This window comes from Cetorhinus maximus, chromosome 25 (assembly GCF_964194155.1).
Source record: "Cetorhinus maximus chromosome 25, sCetMax3.hap1.1, whole genome shotgun sequence".
Taxonomy (NCBI): Eukaryota; Metazoa; Chordata; class Chondrichthyes; order Lamniformes; family Cetorhinidae; genus Cetorhinus; species Cetorhinus maximus.
In genome coordinates, this window is record NC_135903.1 from 842,291 (window position 1) to 865,715 (window position 23,425).

Genomic DNA, 23,425 nt, shown 5'->3' on the forward strand with positions numbered 1-23,425 from the left:
TTTCTTCCTGACCTCTAACACTTTAATTTGTACGTAGTTCAACACTTGTTGCAATCATCCTGAAACTTTGTAAAGAGGGAGTGGAATCAAGTTGGTGAAATGTCAGGACAATGAGCAAGGGAGATAGAGAAAACTAAAAAAAAAATCAACCACCTCACATTGAGGTCAAGGAGCAACCTTCTCCCACCCTTCTCCAGCCACTTGAACATTTGCCATCCCTCTGCCTTGCACTTTAATTCGGTCACTTCTTCCCATCAACCTATCGCAAACCTTCCCTTTGTTCTCCTCATCCCCAGCCTTTTCCTGCCTCTCTTCTTGCTAAATATCCCTGTTAAATAAACTTTTACCGGGTCTGACGAAAGGTCATCACCCTGAAGTATTAACTTTTTCTCTCTCCACAGATGCTGCCTGGCCTGCTAAGCATTTTCAGCCTTTTCTATTTTGATTTCAGATTTCCAGTGTCTGCAGTTCTACCTCGTTTTATTATACCGATATTATAGGTGTGACATCGATTTTTCCTTCTATTGTGCAGAGCCTTTCATTTTTCTGCATGAATTTGATCTGCCATTCAAAGATCTTTATCTGACTCTCTTTATTTGGCTTGTGGCTGCTTCCCCCAACCCTGCTATTGGTTTAGTATGGTCTGTAATTGAAGGAAGCAGTGAGATATTGTGCCTAAGAACAGTTATTGATGCTCTATGAAATTTTCTTCTCACCCAATTATTTTAAAACGTGTGATATTTGCAAAGCAGCATCAACAATATTTGCGCTTCTATTTTTTAGAATTCGTTCACTGTCGCTGGGTCAAAATCCTGGAACCCCCTTACTAACTACACTGTGGGTGTGCCTACACCACATGGACTACAGGTGTTCAAGAAGGCAGCTCACCACCACCTTCTCAAGGGCAACTAGGGGTGAGCAATAAATGCTGGCCCAACCAGAGAAGCCCACATCCCACGAATGAATTAAAAAAAAAAGGAATGCTTAGAGAATATGGCACACATAGAAATATCCTGCAGGCTCAGGCATCCCATTAGTTCTAGTTCAAAATATTTAATATTCAACATACCCACTCTGTATAGCTTAGAAATTAGCGCATATAATATATATTTAGATTATGATCTCTGTAAAAACTGATTACTTTAAAAAAGAAATTCCAACTTCCAGTTAATAGCTGAAGGGATGCCACAATAAGATTTCACATTTTGAGGATTTAATAAAATCCTGTAATAAAAGACTGAAAGCACTGTTTTCTAAACACTATCTTTGTAGACAACTTTAAACCAATAAATAGAGCATTCTCCCTTTTTTTAGCTCAAGTGAAAACACACTTGACATGCACTTTACTCTGTTCTTTAAGTAGACATTCCGTTCTCGCGGAACTAGTCCAAGGTGATTCTTCACTCCTGAGAGTTTACTTCTGGTCCTTTCCTTTCTCAGCCTGGGAACTTTTAATTTCAGAACTGAGTTTGACAGTGACGTTTTTTTCCCCTGGAGATTCTTCCTCTAGTGCAAACTAAGTGAATCTTCCAGCCTTGTTTAACTGCTCATGAATTCGGCTGTTGTAATCTGAGCATGAGCTCCCACCTATATTCCTGCATGGTGAACCACAGCATCCTGCTGCCTAGAGCTGTTCTCCCTCTCCTGCATTCTGGAAGGCTAACTTGGCTGTGGGTTTCAGGGATATCTTAGAAACCCTTACCCTCTCGCTCTTTTATCTTAGAAGTAAAGGGACAGTTTAAAGTACAACTCTTTACAAGCCAACATTCTCCAAAGTCCGAGAAAAGTGTTGAGACTGTGTTGCAATTATAAGATGGTTATGTTTTGGGACTCTGTCTTTAATTGAAGATAAAATGAAGGGATCATGTGACCTCCTGCCATTGTCTCAAAGTGTAAACACCTTGCACCACCTTCCCAGTAAAACAATCTCTGCTGCCCTTAATCTCTAACAATCAAACCATCCAGGTTTGCTGTCAGGCAGACTTCAGAACTTGTCACATGACCCCCTTCATTTTTACTTTCAACTAAAGACATGATCACAAAGCATAACAATTTTAAAAACCTCATAATTGTAACAAGGTTCTGCTTTTAGAGAATCAAGGTTTCTGAAAATGCATGTTACAGTTTTCCAACATGTTTTTATCCTCTCTTTCCTATTGTAATGATGAAATAAAACGTAATTATTGCATTTTTATGTATGCTGGTGAACTTTTGTTTAGAAACATGAATATTTGTTTGCTACAGGTTCTGGCAGTTGTCAGCCTTTGTCTTTCTTTGTTAAGACTGGCTGCATTTAAAAAGTAAGGATATTATTTATGGTACACATATTGACATATTTTAAAGATTTCTCTGTCTTGTATAAATAATGCAGAGAAGAGAGTGTGTGACATATTTCAAACTAATGCATAATTCAGGGATTTATGAACTAATTGTTAGTTTCAACATGTCAGTTCATTACACCCATTGGTGTTTTTCTTTAGATACCTAAATCATGTAGTGAGTACTGGATTGCCTTGGTTAAAGAATTAAATTTAATAAGTCTCTCATTGTCTATCCATTTACTTTGTCCTACTGTGGAAAAATATTTTGGGCATGAATACAGCAATCATGTTTTCACTATGATCTAAAACAGGTAATGAGTTGCTGGATTGCTTGTTTGTTCCTAAGCAAACTGTGTTCCTCCCTTTAAGTGCTGACATAACCCAGGCCCCTTCTAGTTCAGCTATTGCCAGTACTCCCATGGCATTGCCACCCTGGTGGCCTCCATGATTCTACACATAAATACTCTTAATCCCCAACCCTTCATAATGGAAACGTTTGCATAGAGGCTGTAGGATTCCTGTTTCCACCCAAATATCTCCAACCTCCTGACTCCTCCCAGTTCTCAGATTCCACTTGACTGCCTGTACCCAGAGTGCACATCCATTAATGATGCATACCTGGGTCACAGACAACAATCTCACCACACATTTCCTAAATCTCCTTCCTCCCTAATGGTTGAAGCTTGCCTCTTTCACACTTGAAACCTAACTTTGGCTTCCTTCTGGTCCTAGACTCTCAGTAAGTCATCCTTCTGCCTCATCTGCGCCCTCAATCATTGCTCGTAAGATGCTGCATCACAACTTCTGCCTACTCTGAGTTCGTGAATGTTTTGTTCCATCATCTTGCCTAGACTATGCTTTACATAAATACTGGACATGAGTAAAGGAATAGTGTATGAGAGCTATACCAAAACATTGGAGATGTACAAAAAGCTTTTGAATGGAGAAGAAAATTGCATCAAGATTTGGGGAGAAACAGTGAAAAATGTGTGCAATACTGAAATGTTGAGTGAGAAGAAGAACAGATTGAATTAATATAGCAACTTTTACAGCCTTAGGTTGTCCCAAAGTGCTTTGCAGCCAAGAAAATACTTTTTTTTGCAGGTTGGCACTGTGAAATATAGGAAGCATAATGGCCACTTTGTGCACAGCCCTGTGCCAAATAAACAAATGAGATAATGGCAAGATAATTTGTTTTAATGGTCTGTTTAATCTGTTTGAGAGATTAAAACTGACCAGGGCACTGGGGAAGACCTCTCTTGCCCTTCAAAATAGCTTCATGGGAACTTGCACATCCATCTGCTTGAGCAAACAGGGCCTCAGTAAAACATCTTATATAAATCCAGCAATACAGCTCTTTAGTGGTGCTGCGCTGAAGTGCCACTCTGGATTCTGTGCTCAGGTAGATCCAGGTGCAGGACTCAGTCATTCAAGACCTAGAAACTATTTGCCATGATGTTCAAGTGTCCTGCAAATGTGGTGGAAAATCATTAAAAGTATTTTTGGAAAAACAAAGTATCAGACAGATGCATATGTTTTGAAGCATAGTACAACCTCATGGCTGGAGGCATGCAACTATGTGACTGGTAAATGTAGACAAAATATTTTCATTCAAAATGTTGATATTAAAGGATTGCTCAAAAATCTTGACATTAGTAAGAAAGTGTACATGAAGTGCGCGTCACACAAAACGACTTCCAATATAGCTAACAAAAACAAAAATAGCTGGAAAAACTCAGCAGGTCTGACAGCATCTGTGGAGAGGAATACGGTCAACGTTTCGAGTCCGTATGACTCTTCATCAGAACTAAGAAATATAGAAATAAGTTGAAATATAAGCTGGTTGAGGGGGGTGGGACAGGTAGAGCTGGATAGAAGGCCAGTGATAGGTGGAGGCAAAGAAGAGATTAACAGGGCAAAAGAGACAAGCGGAAATCCTTTCGGAGAGAAGAGCAGTACTTCTTCAGGGTAGGCATTCCTGGAAGAGAAGTGGCAGTGAATTAAACACTAAGATAAAAGCAAAATACTGCGGATGCTGGAAACCTGAAACAAAAACAAGTTTCAGCTATTTTTGTTTTTGTTTCAGATGTTTAATTGACTGCCACTTCTCTTCCAGGAATGCCTACCTTGAAGAAGTACTGCTTTTCTCTCCGACAGTATTTCCGCATGTCTCTTATGCTCTGTTAATCTCTTCTTTGCCGCCACCTATCACTGGCCCTCTATCCAGCTCTACCTGTTCCACCCCCCTCAACTAGCTTATAATTTAACCTTATTTCTATATTTCTTAGTTCTGATGAAGAGTCATACGGACTCGAAACGTTAACTGTGTTCCTCTCCGCAGATGCTGTCAGACCTGCTGAATTTTTCCAGCTATTTTTGTTTTTGTTTCAGATTTCCAGCATCCGCAGTATTTTGCTTTTACCAGTATAGCTAATTGGGTGCAGGTCCATGATGGTTCAGTGAGTCAAGACTATGAGTAGCTGATCCATGCAGACTTGGAAGGTTCCATGCTAAAATCCATTGTTTGAGCTGGGACAATGTTTCATTACCCCTGTATTGTGGAGGTGAGAATCACCTGGGAGTCCTTTCCTAATCTGTATCCAGTGAAGGTCATGCATCTGTACACTATCCTTGGCAGCATCGGCGGAGAAGAATAAAGTTGACGTTTTGAGTCCTCATGAGGGTCATGAGGACTCGAAACGTCAACTTTATTCTTCTCCGCCGATGCTGCCAGACTTGCTGAGTTTTTCCAGGTAATTCTGTTTTTGTTTTGGATTTCCAGCATCCGCAGTTTTTTGTTTTTGTTTTTTGTTTTTATTTTTATCTTTGTACACTATCCTTTACTGGTAAATCACTTGTATGCTGTTCACTAACTCACAAATGGGAAAAAGAGCCACTTTTGAAAGGTACTACTGATCAACTAACTCTCATGGAGCCACACGCAAAAATAGGCTTAATTGTTTGCATTTTTGTTAGTTGTTATACTTGGATTAGTCAGTGATACTGAATCTGATAATGAGGCCCCATCTCCCTGACTAACAGGATTGTGTCTTTACCTGCCCAACATCTAGGTTAAACAGCGAGACTAGGATTGAATGAAAAACCCTCTTCACAGTACTTGAGGTCAATGTTGTCAAGTAGTTCTTTTTGATCAGACTGAGGGTTAGGCTGTAAGAAAATCAACTCTTCATTTATTTACTTAACATGAGCCAGTTAAAAGAACTGTGGTTTGCATGTTTCTACTATTTTTGATGAATCGAAAATAGTAAAGATGTTCTCCTGAGCTACATACGAACATACAAATTAGGAGCAGGAGTAGGCCACTCGGGCCCTTGAGCCTACTCCCCCATTTAATAAGATCATGGTTGATCTGATTGTAATCTCAACCCCACATTCCTGCTTATCCCAATTAAGAATCTATCTAGCTCTGCCTTAAAAATATTCAAAGACTCTGCTTCCACCACCTTTTGAGGAAGAGTGTTTCAAAGACTCAGTACCCTCTGAGAGAAAAAAATTCTCCACATCTTTGTCTTAAACGAGTAACACCTTATTTTCAAACAGTGACCCCTAGTTCTAGATCCTCCCACAAGAGGAAAAATCCTCTCCACATCCACCCTGTCAAGACCCCTCAGGATCTTAAAGGTTTCAATCAAGTTGCCTCTTACTCTTCTAAACTCCAGTGGATACAAGCCTAACCTGTCCAACCTTTCCTCAAGGACAACCCGCCCATTCCAGGTATTAGTCTAGTAAACCTTCTCTGAATTGCTTCTAATGCATTTACGTCTTTCCTTAAATAAGGAGACCCGTACTGTACACAATACTCCAGATGTGGTCTCACCAGTGTCCTGTATAACTGAAGCATAACCTCCCTACTTTTGCAATCATAAACGATAGCACTCTATTAGCTTTCCTAATTACGTGCTGTACCTGCATACTAGCCTTTTGTGATTCATGCATTAAGACACCCAGATCCCTCTGAATCTCAGAGTTCTGCAATCTCTCACCATTTAGATAATAAGCTTTTTTATTCTTCCTGTTAAATGGACAGTTTCACACTTTGCCACATTATACCCCATTTGCCAGTTCTTTGTCCACTCATTTAGCCTGTGTCTCTTTATAGCCTCCTTATGTCCGCTTCATAATTTACTTTCCTACCTATCTTTGTGTTGTCAGCAAATTTAGCAACCATTCCTTTGGTCTCTTCATCCAAGTCATTTATATAAATTGTAAAAAGTTGAGGCCCCAGCATTGATCCCTGTGGCACACCACTCATCACATCCTGCCAACCAGAAAAGGACCCATTTATGTCAACTCTCTGCTTCCTGTTAGCTAACCAATCTTCTATCCTTGCCAATATGTTAATCCCTATACCATGAACTTTTATTTTCTGTAATAACCTTTGATATGGCACTTTATCAAATGCCTTCTGGAAATCTAAGTACAGTACATCCACCGGTTCTCCTTTATCCACAGCACATGTGACTTCTTTAAAGAACTCCAATACATTGGTTAAACATTATTTCCCTTTCACAAAACCAATTGACTCTGCCTGATTGCCTTGAATTTTTCTAAGTGCCCTGCTATGATATCTTTAACAATAGCTTCTAACGTTTTCCTTATGACAGGAACATAGAAAATAGGAGCAGGAGTAGGTCATTTAGCCCTCCGTGTCTGCTTTGCTACTCAATATGATCATAGCTGACCTTTTATCTCAACGCCTACTCCCAGCCAGAGGAAACATCAACCCTGCATCCAGTCTGCCCATCCCTGTCAGAATTTTATACATTTCAATGAGATCCCTTCTCATTCTTCTAAACACCAGTGAATACAGGCCCAATCTCTTCTCCTAGCTTAACAGATGTTAGGCTAACAGGCCTGTAGTTTCCTGCTTTCTGCCTCCCTCCCTTTTTGAATGAAGGAGTTACATTTGCTATTTTCCAATCTAATGGAAGCTTCCCCGAGTCTAGGGAATTTTGGAAAATTAAAATCAATACATCAACTATCTCATTGGCCACTTCTTTCAAGACCTTAGGATGAAGTCCATCTGGACCTGGTGATTGTATTTTTCCCGAATTCCTCCTTCCTTTCAATTCCCTGATTTACAGCTATTTCCAGGATGTTACTTGTGTGCTCTCTCGTGAAGACTGAAGCTATTTAATTCATCCACCATCTCCCTACTTTTAATTATCAATTCCCCAGACGCACTTTCTATTGGACCAACTTTCACTCAACATAATTTGATCCTTAACCAGTTTTTCACTCATGAGGCGGAACACTGCCATGGGACCAGGTTACCCCTATCTCTGCTGTCTGAATCACCAGATGCTGGGGCATCAGTTTGTTTACAGAGCTGTGTGTCTGTTGTGTCTTTGCCAAACGGACCACAGGAGTCTCAGGTACAGGTTTCGATCATTTATTCGAGCAATTGCAAGGAGAGCACCATCTCAGTACAACTTGAGACAGTACTCTGCTAAATTACAAGTGTTCAACATATTTATACATTATTGGTCACGTACAAGAACAGTTTCCAGATTCCGATCTCATCAACATATTGGTTTACATTAAACAGACATCTCTGGTAACAGGTACATGCATCACATGTCCCTATTTTCACCCAGGCAGAGACCTTCCCTCCTACCTAAACTAGGACCATCTGTTATTTCCCTATCTGCTGTAAACAGGCTCAATCTTAGTTGTTTTTTTACAACCTAAGCCTCCAGCCTGACTCCCAGGCCTTGCTGGTGATTGCAAACCCTGAAGGTGTACAAAGTTCGAGAGTGTATAAGGTTCATCTGATGCTTTTTCACTGTTTATGTACTTGCAGGCACTGGCTGCTTGGAGATTCTAACAGTATCATTCCCTTGCAATAAATTCTTACTGTACCCCTTTATTCCCCCCTAACAGTGTCAAAAAGACTGCAAAGAATAATCACCCTACATTCATAGACCCCATACCTTCACTCCAGATATAGCTGACAATCAAAAGCACTATCACAGCATGGCACTCAACTAGCCTGTTTTGAAATTGTTTAGGGCAGCTTGACTCATTGATCTGTGCCAAATACTTCAAATTACATATGATGGCTGGTAATTAACACAACATGCAGCCAGCTATCAAAGATAATATCAAGTAGAACAACAGTTACTGCATTTAATCAACGTCATTTCTCTTAAAATACTAAAATATCATCTTGGGGATGTTAATTATTTTCAAGGGTCAAAGAAGTGCCTCTATTCTGGGAAATTTGGAGGGTGTATTGAATTATACTGACACAATTTACAGAAATTGAAATCATTATCCAAATACTGGCTTCATTTCAATTATCGAAATCTTATTTCTCATTTTTGAGTATTTTTGGAGTGCATAAATGCCAAGAAGGAAACCTGAGTGCAGGCAGTATATGTTTGAATGCATTTTTCTAAGGCAGTTTAAGGTCAATGAAGGATATTAATTAGTTCTTCAATTTTTCAAGTACTAATCCCTAAATTTGGTTTCCCATATCAGGGACTGCAAGTCCGGTGGGTGTATCTACAATGAAAATGCTAGCACAGGTGCTTATCTCATCAGTGCTGATGCTTGTTCTTCAAAAGACAGTATTAACTGCAATCTCATTTTCTTCATATTCTTTTTATTTCTCTTTTCAGTATTTCCACAATGCATCTGGATTAACTGTGTGGTTTGTTCCACCCTTGCCTCCAAAGACAGGCCTCTAATCTCAATAGGATATTGATCTTTTTACTGAATTATGTGTCTTTAAAATATTACAACTGATTGCAACAGTAGTAATTTTCCTTTTTGTTTGAATGCTGTAACACACATTAACTTGAGGGTATGTTTGTGATTATGAATTAACATTTAGTAAGTGAGTAGTACAATAAAGGATATAGTACATAGCTTTTTTTAAAAAAAAATCTCCATAGCCAATAAAGAGATACCATCCTTTTGGAGTTTCTATTAGAAATTGTTGTTGGAGAAATGCTGTGTAACTGGGAGAGTTACTTTTTGTGCATCAGGCCGAGTCAAAATTATATTGTAGAGAAAGTTGGCAGTATGAATTTCTTTTCATTTGGTTTGTGCAGGCTAGACGACATTTTGTAAGGAAACATGTTGCTACCTGCAGCCTTTCTGTGTTGATTGTACTGAAATTGACAGTAGTTTAAGTATATCTTTTTGTAAACGAGTACATTTACCACAAGTAAGGCTTCTGATTTTGGTGATCTGGCTGAGGAGTTTGCCCATTAACAGTAGGTATTATACTAATTTGGAAATATTGTGCCCCTTACCCCTAAAATGCAAGTTGGTTGTTCAAAAGAGTATAAATTTAGTATGCTGAATTTAAAAAAAACCAAATTTTGCAGCTTATACTATTGTTTTCCCAAGATATGATCCTTCTGAGTCCTCTTAACCAGAAAGTACTGACACGAAGAAAGTGTGGTGAAAGTATTGAAGTAATTGTGTTGACCAAATTTATTTGGCAAATGTAAATACAGTACCTGACTGACTATAAATGTTTTAGTTTGTGTTTATTGTGTCAAGAAACATTTTGAGAAATGAAGTGAATCCTCTGTCTTTTTCAAATGCTGTTCTTTTGAAATAGTATGTTGAAATTTCATTCAAAATTTTGTCAGGTCTGAGTCAATATGCAGTGCATTGTGAGGCTGGCTCTAAATATATTTTGGAACATTGCTAGTTATATAAAAGAATTGAAACTATGAACTGTTAAATGCATTTTTGATGGGTGTTACTGCAGTTGAGAGTGAAACATAGGTCTATTCTGGTAAAATAATTTTAGGTACATTATAGACAAGGGTGAATAGCCAAATTTCATCTTTAAACAAGTAAAATATGCTATTGCCCCTTTTTAAAGACATTGTATATGTTATTCATATACTATCATTGGATGTTAGTAATGCACAAAGCAGATTTGGAATATCTTGTGTTCAAATATTAGTGTAGATTGTGAATCCTTTATGGTGGATACCTGTAATCTGATGGAAATTTTCAAGACATTAAAAGGAACAGCGCAGATAGGGGAAACTATTTCTGCTGGCTCGGGGAATCCAGGACTAGGGGGCATAGACTAAAAATTAGAACCAGACCTTTCTGGAGTGAAATTAGGAAACACATCTACAGGCAAAGGGTAGCAAATCTTGGAACTCTTTTCTATAAACAGCAATTGATGCTAGATTAATTGTTGATTTTAAACCTGAGATTTGATAGATTTTTGTTAACCAAAGGTATTGAGGGATGTGGGGCAAAAATGGATGTATGAAGTGATGTCACAGAGCAGCCATGATCTCATTAAATGGTGGAATAGGCTTGAGGAGTTAAATGGCTTACTCCTGTATCAGTGAGCTCTGAATTATGTTCCTCTTCAAAATGAAAATTGCAACATTTAGTGGCAAAACATTTTTCAATCAAATTTTAGGCAACCAGATGGACATTCAAGTCCAGGTTAACAGTAGATTTTATGGTAGATGACAGCTTCTGCTGTTGAACAAAATTAGTTGAATTCTTATCTATTGGATATACATTACTGTGGTGGTTTGAAAAACATAGCAAGGTCAAAGTGACCCAATTGAGTTCTGAATTACTTTCTCACAGACAAATGCTATTGCATGGTATCACAATACAACACGATGAGCAGTTGAACATTATTTGATTAGCAATACTTCTGGAGTGTTGTACATGTGCTGCAGTCTATTGTTATACCTTTCCTATGTAAGTTTTTTTTAGACAGTTTGAACAATTGCTTTCAAAGACTAAAGAATTACATTTATTGTACTATAAAATAATTATATCTTGTACCTATTTTCCGGCACATTGAGCATCTAAAAATAGGATTATCCTAACGTGGGTGCAAAACACTTGAGGACTCATTATTTTCAATCTTGTATTGTTTGGAAGGCCTTGACCCTTGTTGGATACCTTTCCCAAATGTCTTTCATCCGTCCTTATTCTGAAGATTGGCCACTGATTTCTATTCTCCGCTGCCCTCACTGCCCGTCTTATAGAGAGGCCAGTGTTGTGCTATTATCCATCCATGCCATCTTGGGTCTCCCTTGTGCATGTTTTTAAATTCATTTTTTTAGATTCAGTTACGGCACATGGGCTTTGCTGGCTAGGCCAGCATCTATTGCCCATTCCTAATTGCCCTTGAGAAGGTGGTGGTGAGCTGCCTTCTTGAACCACTGCAGCCCCTGTGGTGTAGGTAAACCCACAGTGCTGTTAGGGAGGGAGTTCCAGGCTTTTGACCCAAAGACAGTGAAGGAACGGTGATATATTTCCAGGTCAGGATGATGAGTGGCTTGGAGGGGAACTTGTGGTAGCCTCATGTATCTGCTACCCTTGTTCTTCTAGATTGTAGAGGTTACGGATTTGGAAGGTGCTGTTGAAGGAGCCTTGGTGAGTTGCTCCAGTGCATCTTGTGGATGGCACACACTGCTGCCATCTACAAGATGTGTGTAGGTGATGGAGGGAGTGAGTGTTTAAGGTGGTGGATGGGGTGCCAGCCAAGCAGGCTGCTTTGTCCTGGAGGGTGTTGAGCTTCTTGAGTGTTCTTGAGGAGCCACATTCAACCAGTCTTGGAGAGTATTTGTCACGCTCCTGACTTGTGCCTTGCAGGTGGTGGACAGCCTTTGGGGAGTCAGGAGATGAGTTACTTTCTTCAGAATTCCCAGCTTCTGCCATGCTCTTGTGGCCACAGTTTCTGGTCAATGGTAACTCACAGCCCAAGCTTTTTGTTGCTTAAATTTTATATTTCTGTAGTTTCCAACAGGAGGTGCTAGATGCCAATCAGAAGTTGAAACTCTGGCTTTCTTAATTTCTTTATTTAATAGCTCTTTATTACCCCTAAGGCCAGTTATAATGTTTCACACTCTGCCCCTTGGCTTAGATTGGGAGCTTAGATAAAAACATTCTGGTCTGCGTGACTCATTGTTGCATGACAAATTGCCTTTGCCCACTGAGCTGTTGAGGGAACCATGTTATGCCTTTAGAATAAAGTTGTTCTCTTGAGTAATTGGGTAATTTTGCTGCATTGTTCTGTCCCAGCCACTGAGTTATTTTAGCGTAGCATGTATAAAGGCAAACCTTGATTTGGAGAAAGATAAGGGATCATTTATGCATGAGAGACATCAACGTGCCCATGTACTCTTGATATTTGACAGAAAAAAATGTTCTTGGGCATTTCTGAAGAATGACTATGAAAGAAGATTACATACATATTGTGACTTTTTTTAGTCAAACTTGGGATGTTGGTCCTGCTGGCAGTTAAATATCATTGGTGTGCTGCTGGCATCAAACCAGCTTCCCAGGCAGCCCACTGCTTTTGGACATTGGAAATGTTGGCCGGCTGGGATACTGACCAATACTTTGGGCTGGGGTGTTTGGGGGTGGTAGAGAAAGGAGGGGTAGGTGTGATCCTAGCTGCAGTAATTTTGTCAAGCAAGAAAATGTACTCTTGCTCCTTTCATTTACGAGAAAATACAAGTGTAAACATTTTTATGGCCATAACCCAAGTGGTAAGCTATGGTTTCTTTTTAAGGAACTTAGCTTTGTCTGATCAATGTGAGTATCAAGCCTGAAGCCTGTGGCGTGAGTACCTCCTTTGCATTCCGTAAAATTGCAGCTGGGTTTTTGGACAGGTGGGGAATGTTTATCACCTATTTCAGGCAGGTACTTGCATTTGTTTTCCACCCAGTGGCATGCACTTGCAGAATGGCAGCAACTAGGGGGAGATGGTGGCATAGTGGATTAGTAATTCAGAAGCCCAGACCAACCCTTTGGAACAAGGGTTCAAATCTCACCATGGCACCAGCTGGTGAATTTAAATTCAATTAATAAATTCAACTAATCAATCAAAAAAATCTGAAATGTAGATGAGTCTCAATAATAGTGACCCATGAGATCATATTGATTTTAGTAAAAACCTATCTGGTTCTCTAATGTCCTTTAGGGAAGGAAATCTGCCATCCTGGCCTGACTCCAGACTCATAGCAGTGTGGTTGACCCTTAACTGCCCTCAAGGGATAGGCAACAAATGCTGGCATTGCCAGTGATGTCCACAAACCATGTAAGATTTTTTAAAAACTAGAACGTTGATGATCAGTTAAGCCTGCCAGCCCCATTTGGAGGATTTTACCATCAAATTAACACCAGTGCTACTGAGTTAAAATCAACCCCAACTAGTTTTCCCACTAAGCTGCACGGCCGCATAGAAATCCAAAAGTTCCTGAAATAAAAGCAAAAGGTGCCGGAAATGCTCAGGCAGGTCAGGCAGCATCTGTGAGAGAAGCAGCTTCAGGTCGATCACCTTTCAGCAGAACCGAAGAACAATAGAAATTAAGAGTTTTTAAACCAGGCGAAGGGAGCAGGAAGGAAAAAGGGAAGGTCTCTGAGAAGGTGAAGAGGAGGAGGGATTAACTAACAAAAAATTTAATGATACAAAAGCCGTTGAGTCAGAAGCTCCCGTGCAGGCTGAACAAAAGTTGGCCCCTTAAGTTATTGCACATATGCAGCTGTGCAGAAAAAGTAAAAGGGCCCACTCACTCAATGAATAGGCCACTACAAAAAAAGGATCCATTTATCCCAGCATCACTATGACAGAATAAGTCATTTGCCTTATAGATATTTGTGGGGAGTTGTTTCATGCAAATTGTCTGCCATGTTTCTCTACATTTCAACAGTGACCACTTTCCAAAAGTTTCATTAGCTATGGAATGTTTTGGGATGTCCTGATGATGTGCAAGGCGTGATGTGAATCTAAGCTCTTTCTTTTCTGTACATGTAGAACACAATTTAATCAGGAAGCGACACTTGAATGACGTTATAGTCCAATGTAGCAGTGTTTGGTGGTATAAGAAGAATAAGCTGCTTGGTGAGCTAAAATTGGGACCGAGGTAAGTGTGTCAGATCAAGTCATAACATGTTACATATGTGTGAACTAACACCAAATGTCATGTATTTGAATACCAACTATATTGAAGATTAAAATTCTTGTTCTGAAATAACTTGGGCAAAAAATTAAGTTTAGTGCTCAGTTAAAATTTTCAATTCCACCGAAAGATAATGTGATTGAAATTAAATACTTGAATTTTGCTATGACAGTAATAATTAAAATTACAAAATATTTTTTGAGGTTCTTGTTCCTGATGTTCTTCCAATGGTCAGAAAATTTGCTTTCAGCTCTCTGTCAGCATTTAAGTTGGGTTTATATTTAATTTATTGTTTTGTGGGGTGTGGGTGTTGCTGGCAAGGCCAGCATTTGTTGCCCATCATAATTGTTCTTGAACTGAATGGCTTGCCACATCATTTCAGAGGCAGTTAAGAGTCTACCACATTGCAGTGGGTCTGGAGTCACAAGTAGGCCAGACCAGGTAAGGATGGTAGATTTCCTTCTCTGAAGTACATTAATGAACCAGATGGGTTTTTACAACAATGGACAATGGTTTCATGTCACTAGTACTAGTTTTTCAATTCCAGATTATTAATTGAATTTAAATCCCGCCAGCTGCCAAATATGGGAATTTGAACCCTCGTCCCCAGAACATTAGCCTGGGCCTCTGGATTACAAACCTAGTGACAATAAGATTTTTGCTCCCCACTGCTAAAGGCATTGCACAGTCATGAATAAACTACTGAGAAGAAAATGGTACTCACCCTACAGCAAATTTTATATACATATGCGTCACAACAGAGATAACATGCTAATGATTAAACAAATACTGAATAAGATAGAAATCTAGTGACGCAATTCTGCAAACTTCAGCTCTCCCCAGGATTCTCTCATTAATCCCCTGCTTTGAATAGCTAATGGCAACATGGATTTAATAAAAAGCTTAGATTTAAGAATGTTTCATACAAGGTTACATAGGCTAGAGAACTTTTGCTTAATTAACTGTTATGATGTGGAGGGCATTGGCAAAGTTGCATTTAATTCCCTATTCCTAATTGCCACAATGGGGTGCTAGTTTTCTGTCTTCAGTTGCTAGTCCTTGTTGTGATGAGGCTCGAGTAATGCCATTTTGTAGAGATTTCCTGGATTTTAATGCAATAACAATGAAGGAATGATGTGTGCTAAGTCAGGACACCGTATGATTGGAGGGGATTCTGGAGATAATCTTTCTATGTTCTTGTCCTTTTCATTAGTAAATGTCTGAGGCTGGGTCTAATAGTGCACAAGTTTTTTCATGACTTAAATGCTCTTCAACATGTTCTTGAAATGCACTTGAAGCTAGTTACTTATAACTTTTAAGTGTCAGCTGTGGTTCAGTTGGTAGCATTTTTGCTTCTGGGTTCAAATCCCACTCCAGGGCTTGAGCACAAATATCAATACTCACATTTTAATACAGTACTGAGGAAGTATTGCACTGTTGGAAGTACTGCTTTTCGGCTGAGACATTAAACCGAGGCCCTATTTGCCTGCTTGGGTGGATGTAAAAAATCCCCTGGTACAATTTCGAAACACCCTGTCCTAAATCCCTCAATCAACATGACCAAAAATGATTATCTGGTCAGTATCATATTACAATTTGTTGGAGTTTGCTATGTGCAAATTGGCTACTGTGCTTTCTACATGACAACTGTGACTACTTCAAAAGTATTTTGTTTGTAGTAAAGCGCTTTGGGATGTCTGGTTCACGTAGAGCGCTATATAAATGCAAGTCTTTTTTAATAAGTGTAGATGAGTGGAGTTTGTCATGCAGATCTTATCACTGTCATGGAGGACAGTGGTAATGGCCAAACTCTGACTAGGCAAGGAGTAAACTGCTCTGAAATGTTTTAAGCTTGGTCAGTCTCTTTGGTTGGAAGCCTCAGTGGGAAGAAAGTTACATTAATCAGGAAGGCTTCAGGTTTGAACTTCAGTCTATGATGAGTTGGCTGATCTGAGTCAGTATGGTAAAAATAGAAAATAACTTGCATTTATACAGTACTTTAAACTTTACATCTCTGCCACTTATTTCAACTCCAAGATCACATGCATATTATATCAGACTGGTTGTCTGGCAATTAGCTGAACAATGGGAAGACCAAAACATTGGCCTGGACTTTACGATAAGAGCAATATTGAGGCTAACAGCAATAAATTCAATTTCTGAGCCATCCACTGCATCCCTATTCCTGGCCACTGAAGCTGATCAGACTGTTCACAATCTGTCCCATTTGACCTCTAGTTGAACTTTTGGCCACAAATCCTCTCTATCACCAAGACCACTTAACATCCATCTCAGTGACATCACGCATCTCCACCCTGCCTTTGCCTATCTGTTGCTGAAGCCTTATCTATGTCTTTGTTACCTCCAGACTTCACTATTCCAATGCTCTCCTGGTCAGCTGCTCACTTTCCATTTGAGTTCATCAAAAAACCTTGTTGGTATCATAACCTACATCAAGTCCTGCTTGCTGATCATCTCTGCTTACGTTTGCTCCTGGTCTAGCAATCTCTCTCACCCTTGTGTTCAAATCCCTCCATGACTTTGCCCCTCAGCATCTTTGTAGCCTCCTCTTGCCATATAATCTTCCAAGATCTCCGCCAGTTCTGGCCTCTTGTACATCCCTGATGTGCTGCCCAGGTCTGAACTCTGCAACTCTCTCCATAAATCTGTCTCTCTCTCTCTCCCTCTCTCTCTCACACTCTCTCTCTTTCTCACTCTTCTCATCTTTTTAAGTTGGTCTTTACAACCTACCTCCTTGACCAAGCTTTTGGCCACCTGTCCAAATGTCTTCCTGTAACTTGGTGCCAAGTTTTCTGATAATGCTCCTGTGAAGTGCCTTGGGACATTTTACTATGTTAAAAGTGCCATGCAAATGAAAGTTGATTTAATAATGGGTGATGCTGGGATAGTTCAACACCCCAGTTCAAAGTGTCTGCCTGAACAAATGTCACCAATATATTTGTAAGGTGGATTGAATCAGAAAAAATGCAAACCCAGGTTAATGAAGCAGAAGATGCATTCAGAATAAAGAGAAGAGAAAATGTGATGCTTTGGCATTCAAGATATGCAGGTAAGGTTGCAGCATTAATGTAACAATGATAATGCATCATTATCAATGGAGAAAAAAATAACATTAATTGAAAGATTAAGAGAGGAGCAATGTGAGAAACTAAGCCATGTATACAAAGATATTGAAAATGTGAAAACTCGGAATGAAAGCTGCACTGTTTATTTGATTTACTTCTCTCTGTACTTTTACATGTTTACATGTAGGAAAACATATCTGAAAAGAAACTCATAGGGGAGAGAACACTGGTAAATTAATTAACAACATCAAAAAACTTCATTATATCTACCTCAGGAGGGACTTCAATTTGATTATAAAACGTAAAGTTAAAAATTCAAAAAGTCCAAATTTTCTGCTGTTTCTCAGTACATCAGGTGGTGTACATATAGTGACTGAAAAGCATTTCAAATTTTTCACCCATTGACAACACTTTCTGACATTTAGAGAATTTTACAGCATTGTAGGATGCCATTCGGCACATTGTGCCCACGGATACCCTCTGAAACAGTTATCTACTCAGTCCTCCCCGCCCCACCATGAAAATTGCAGGTCTACGGTTGTGAATGTGTTCCTGGTCATGTGGTATAGTTGATTTTTGTTTTGTCTGACTCAATTTTTAAATATTAAGAAGTTGACAACTGCTTGTGAAGCAACACAGTTTACTGGAATTATACACAGGTGTGAATTGCATTCTATGAACTACTTTCTCTGACTTTATCAATCTGATGCATTTTTTTAAAGAATGGAATATTGTGAGTCACTGAACTTAGGTTTGCATTATTGTTAATGAGGCAGTGTTACCAAATGAGGCAGGTTTTCATTACCTGTATTAGCAGCTATATTATTTTACATGAAGAATTGTTAATGTTGCTGAAAAGAGAGATGTTGCTAAAGGTTGTACTCATCAGGACAAACACAAGAATGCCAAATTTTAAGCGATCACAACAATTTATATCACAAGAGAAAAGGAGTGCTGATTGGCTGGCAAATCGACTCTGACCATGGAAAAAGCAACAGGTAATTAACTATAGGCTCCCCAGGCTTCTGAGTAATTCAAAAAAGGCGCAAGGCGTGAACATATTCCCTTTTTTAGAGAACGGATCCCTGCATATGAATGCATGTTGCTTCTGGCGAGCTCAACTGATTATCTTAAATCTGTTGTTAGTGTAGTTATTAGCATACTCAGGATTGTTCTTCCCAACCGCAGAATCACATCTAATTATAGACATTTTGTTTTTGGGTTTTTGCAATTTTTGGCTCTTTGAGTACAGTCTGCACTCTGCCTACTACTAAGTATAGCTGGAGGAACGCGTTGTTTGATTCGATCAGCCAATCACTAGGACGTACAGCCTATGTACCCATTGATGCTAATTACTCAAAACTAGCTCCGTTGGGCAGGGCATGTCATTTGCCTTCCTGACACTAGACTCCTGAAGCAACTGCCCTACTTGGAACTCATTCATGGCAGAAGACTCCTAGGAGGACAGCGGAAACACTTTAGAACTGTCTTCAAAGCATCCCTGAAGAGGTCAAACATCCCTGCTGATCCATGGAAATCCCTGGCTTGTGACTGACCAAAATGAAGAAGGTTCATTCAGGAAAGCACTAAACACATGAAGAGACTTTGTTGAGAACATGCAGAGGCAAAGCCGAGGCGTTAGAGCACGTAAACTTCCAAACAACTCATCTACCTGACCCTCCGAGAATCACCTGTCCTGCATTTGACAAAGTCAGCAGATAGCGCATTTAACTTATCAGCCGTCTCAGAATCCATCGAACTGGAGTGAAAACAAGTCATCCTCAATTCCAGGGGATTGCTTAACAGTAGAAGAATGGTGGAGCCAAATGGGCTGCTACTCCTGTTTCTTATGTTCTGACAAGGTTTGTGGCCAGCACAGACCTTGGGCCTCCCTTATCTGCTTTTAAGCCTCAGCATAAACTTTTTCTGTTTCTATAGCGATGATGTAACCCATGACAGTGGTGATAACTCTTCCAAAGCCTGATCCTCTATCTTCAAAAAGCTACATTCTTGCAATATCTCATTGTTGTTTGTTGAACCTTGCTATACTAAAGTTGGCTGCTGTGCTTTCCTACATCATAACGGTTACTTAGGGTGGAATCTTTTGGTGGAAGCAGGGGTGTCTCCCCTGTTGGCTGGAGAGCGGGTGAGAGACCTGTATTGCTTTATGGAAAAGGGCTGCCAAATCAGAAGCCAATCAGGCAGTTGTGAGGCCAGTAAAGGGCATTTCTCCAGGATCAAGACCCTGGAGGTGATAGTCCTAACCTCCGAGAGTTGCTGGCTAATCAGAGACTGGCAGCGTTTTTGCTCAGCAGCGTCACACAAGATGGTTGCTGCTGGAACGACAGGCTCTGGAGAATTCTGATCATGAAGCGACCCAGGCCAGAAGTAAATTATGGCAGAATGTGTTTCATGCATGGAGGAGGGGGCGTGGGGGGAGGTTGCATCAAGTGGCGGGGTTGAGTCTTAATGGTACCCCCCTTCCTAATGCCTTTGAAGGAGGAATCCCCTCCATCCCCCCCACCCTCCCGTAGTATAACGGACTGGCACATAAAGGGTTAATGTGGGATTGGGTACAATACTACCCCCACAGTGATGATAGAGAACACGTGACCCACACAAAGGGGCCTGTGTAGTGTTGGACAGAGCCATGTGTAGAAGCAAGCATGGAGACAGCTCCTAGCTTGGACCTTTACTGTACCTATGTATATAGTTTCTAGTAACTAATAAATACTTACTGTTGAACTACCTAAGACTACAAGTAACTTAAATAGACCTACCAAAGTACACCCAACACCTTACAACATGGTGGCAGCGAATGGAACAACTCAAAACCTTGCAGAGACTGCAGAAGAAAATTAAAATCCTGGAAAACTGAAGGAAAAGTCAAAGAAGCATTCTGATCTGAAGAAAAGCTCAAGAAGGGAAGGTGCAGAAGGAATTGCCAGAGAAAGGCTCCAAAGAAAGGCTTGGAAGCTGAAGGCAGAAATTAAATTCCTCACTGCAGCAGAAGACTCCATTGAATCCTGTGGAAGTCCAGCTTCAATAGTCAGAGTATGTGAAGCCAGCAGACCTAGCAGAGGTGAGCTAAGAATTTAAAATTCCTGGACAGCACAAGACCTGAAAAGTTAAATACTGCAGTGGTCAGAAATTGCCGTTTGAATCGTAGTCCGAGAAACCCAATTCCCGAGCTCAGTCAGAACAAAGAAAATAAATAATAATTAAAAATTAATTGCAGCTGAGTAGACAGCTTAAAAAAACCCAGCAAGACCCAAGAACATTGTGCTAAAGCGGGGAAGACTCTAACCAGTCAATTCAAGCAGCCATTGTTGAAAACATTTAAATGCTGAGATCTCAAATACTATTACTGCAGGAGTCTGCCAAGACTGGCAAGCCCGGGAAAACCCTTTGTGACGAAATGTACGGTGGCGCCTTGTTGGAGTTTAGGAAGCCTCTTAAAGCTGAATCTGCAATTCAAAAAATGTAACCATGGATCAGAAATACGCTCTTTTTCAGATCAATTTGAATTTATCCAAAGCCCAGATCAATTACAAAATTGGAGACTCGGGAGAAAGAGATTCCTTACATACATGATTACTTCGGGTCTAGATAAATAAGAAGCTGAACAAGTTAACACACTGCTTTATTCAGTAGGCTGGATTGCCGACGGTATAATAGCTAGACGAGAAATCAACGAATCATCTGCAAAGTTTGATGAAGTTTTAAAATAATTTAACATTTATTTTAACCTCAGAAGTAACAAAATCCTTGAAAGGGCTAAATTTAATAGATGTGTTTAATGGAAGAAATTTAATAGAACAGCCAGGAGAACCTGCCAACTCCTTCATTAATGACCTGTACAGAATGGCTGAAGGCTGTGATTACGGTGACCTGAAATCTGAACTAATCAGGGATAAAATAGTTGTAGGAGTGACAGAAAATACACACTCAGACATGGTTCAAGTGAAGGAAGATCTAACCCTTTAGAGAGCCATCCAGAATGGCAGGCAATCTGAAATCCATTTACAGCATAGGTACCAATTTAAGGGGAGAAAGCAAACAGTTGTACAACGTGAAGCAGTTAGTGAAACAGCACAGACGCAGGGACGCTCCAGGCCAAGGGAAGCAATACCCTAACCAACCAGTAGAGCGACCATGCCAGCGCTGTGAAGCAAAGTGCCCCCTACAGGCATGATCAGTGTCTGGCAATTTCAGCTCAATGCTTACAATGTAACCAAATAGGACACTTTGGGAAGTTGTGCAAAGCCAAAACATCAAAATGTACAGAAGATCCCATGAGGATTCACAAGGTTGAGACAGCATACCAAGAGGACACACAACCATGCCCCTTGAGTGAGGACAAAGATGCAAGATTTTCATTCTGGAATGCTGACATCTGTTAATGGCCATCTCACAAACTTTAAATTGGACACGGGAGTCAGGGTTATGGTCTTATCGGACAAAGAATCATGGCTGAGACACCTCTGGCTATGGACAACAGACATACCACTTTAAGGGCCAGGAGGAATCCGGCTTCTATTCCTAGGCATGATTTGGGAACTGTTAAGGGTGGCAGCAAACAAATCTTCAAGCTGACGTCCTTCATCCATAACCAGTCTTTTAATCTCTTGAGCAGAGATGCCTGTGTAGCCCTGAACCTCCTCAAAACAGCAGATGTCAAGACAACCACTCATAAATTACACAGAACTGCAAGTTCCTTAGAGCTCCAGCAAGAAAGATTCTCTTGACTTCGACTTGAGCTCTAAATTGTCTTCTCTGTTTGCAGAGCAGGTTTGTCCACTTCCATGACAGCTACCAGAAGCCCCTCATTGGTCAGACCAGCCAACCATTCAGGTGGTTACCACGACACCGAGTAGATGAAAGTCAAGCAAGGAACCAACAATAAGAAGAACCTCAACCTCGGGCTCCAACACCAGTTGGAGAGAGAAATCCTGAGATTAGAGCAGACGCTGTAATTGCTGGCCAGCATGACAGTGCCACAGACAATGCTGGAACCAAGTAGTAACCATCCATTGATGACAGCACACCACACAGCCAAATGCAAAGGTGAGTTTTCTACCAAGTCACACCCTCACATCAGGGAGAGCCATCTTGAATCTCAGCTTGCGTCATGGTGAGCCACACGAAGGAAGTAGAGAAAAAATACTATAGAAACGAACCTGGTGTTCGTCCGCTCCGTAAAGAGCAGGATAAGCCAACCATATTCGATTATTATAATTGGAGAATCGACAAAGATTCAATGCCAAAGAATGGAAAAAGAGGATGAAAAGGCATCCAGGTGCCAGAGCAACCTCCAATTCAACAAAGTTTACCTGCAGCAACAGACCTGACTGCTCTTCTGACTGTAGTGAGAACAAGATATGGAAGGCTTCCAGACCGCCTGAACCTGTGAACTCATAGGTAAGGGGGGGTGGGAGGGAAAGGGGGAAAGAAGGTGGGAGAGTAGTGATAATATAAGTACATAGGATAAAATTGGGATAACTTGTAATTACATTGGATAAAAACTAGGGGGGGGTGTAGTCTAAGGTTCTGGCACATATATAGGCTTATGGTGGGACTTATTACAGTGCTGCCCACCCAGTGGTGTAATAGAACACATGACCCACACCTAGGGGTTAGTTGAGTGTTGGACAGAGCAGTGTGCACAAGCAAGCATGGAGACAGCTCCTAGCTTGGACTTTTTACTGCGCCTATGTGTATAGTTTATAGTAGTTAATAAATACCTTTAAACTACCTAAGACCACAAATACCTTGAGATCTACCAAACTGCGTGCAACATCTTACAACACCCTACCCTCCACCCCAGGAAAACGACAAGCACCCTGCACAGGTTTACTTGAGCACGCCGCATGGTGACAGGCCAGCCCACAGCTGGGTTAATTCAAGCGGTGGCAGGTGAGGCCCTTAAGTGGTCATTAATTGGCAAGTTTGCTTATTCACTCAACACTGTTTTCAACCACCTTGGTTGTAATTTGTTACTGAAGTAGGTGCCAATGTGAGGTGGATTTTAAGTGTTGAGTGTAGTGAAGATAAACTAGCACCAGACACAGGTCTTTTAATG

The 23,425-nt window shown here is 40.4% G+C and overlaps 1 protein-coding gene across 7 annotated transcripts in view; it reads left to right on the forward strand.

Moving 5' to 3' along the window:
* LOC144667784 (signal transducer and activator of transcription 5B-like) overlaps window positions 1-23,425 on the forward strand; it is a 246,403-nt gene that overhangs the window by 168,017 nt on the left and 54,961 nt on the right. For 5 of the 7 annotated variants that reach the window (XM_078529225.1, XM_078529224.1, XM_078529232.1 and 2 more), the window contains one exon: window positions 14,113-14,221. The gene's annotated coding sequence lies outside the window, so the exon portion shown is untranslated. Of the gene's footprint in view, window positions 1-9,433; window positions 9,566-14,112; window positions 14,222-17,223; window positions 17,328-23,425 lie in introns of those variants that run through there. The other 2 variants (XM_078529229.1, XM_078529230.1) reach the window with 2 other exon arrangements.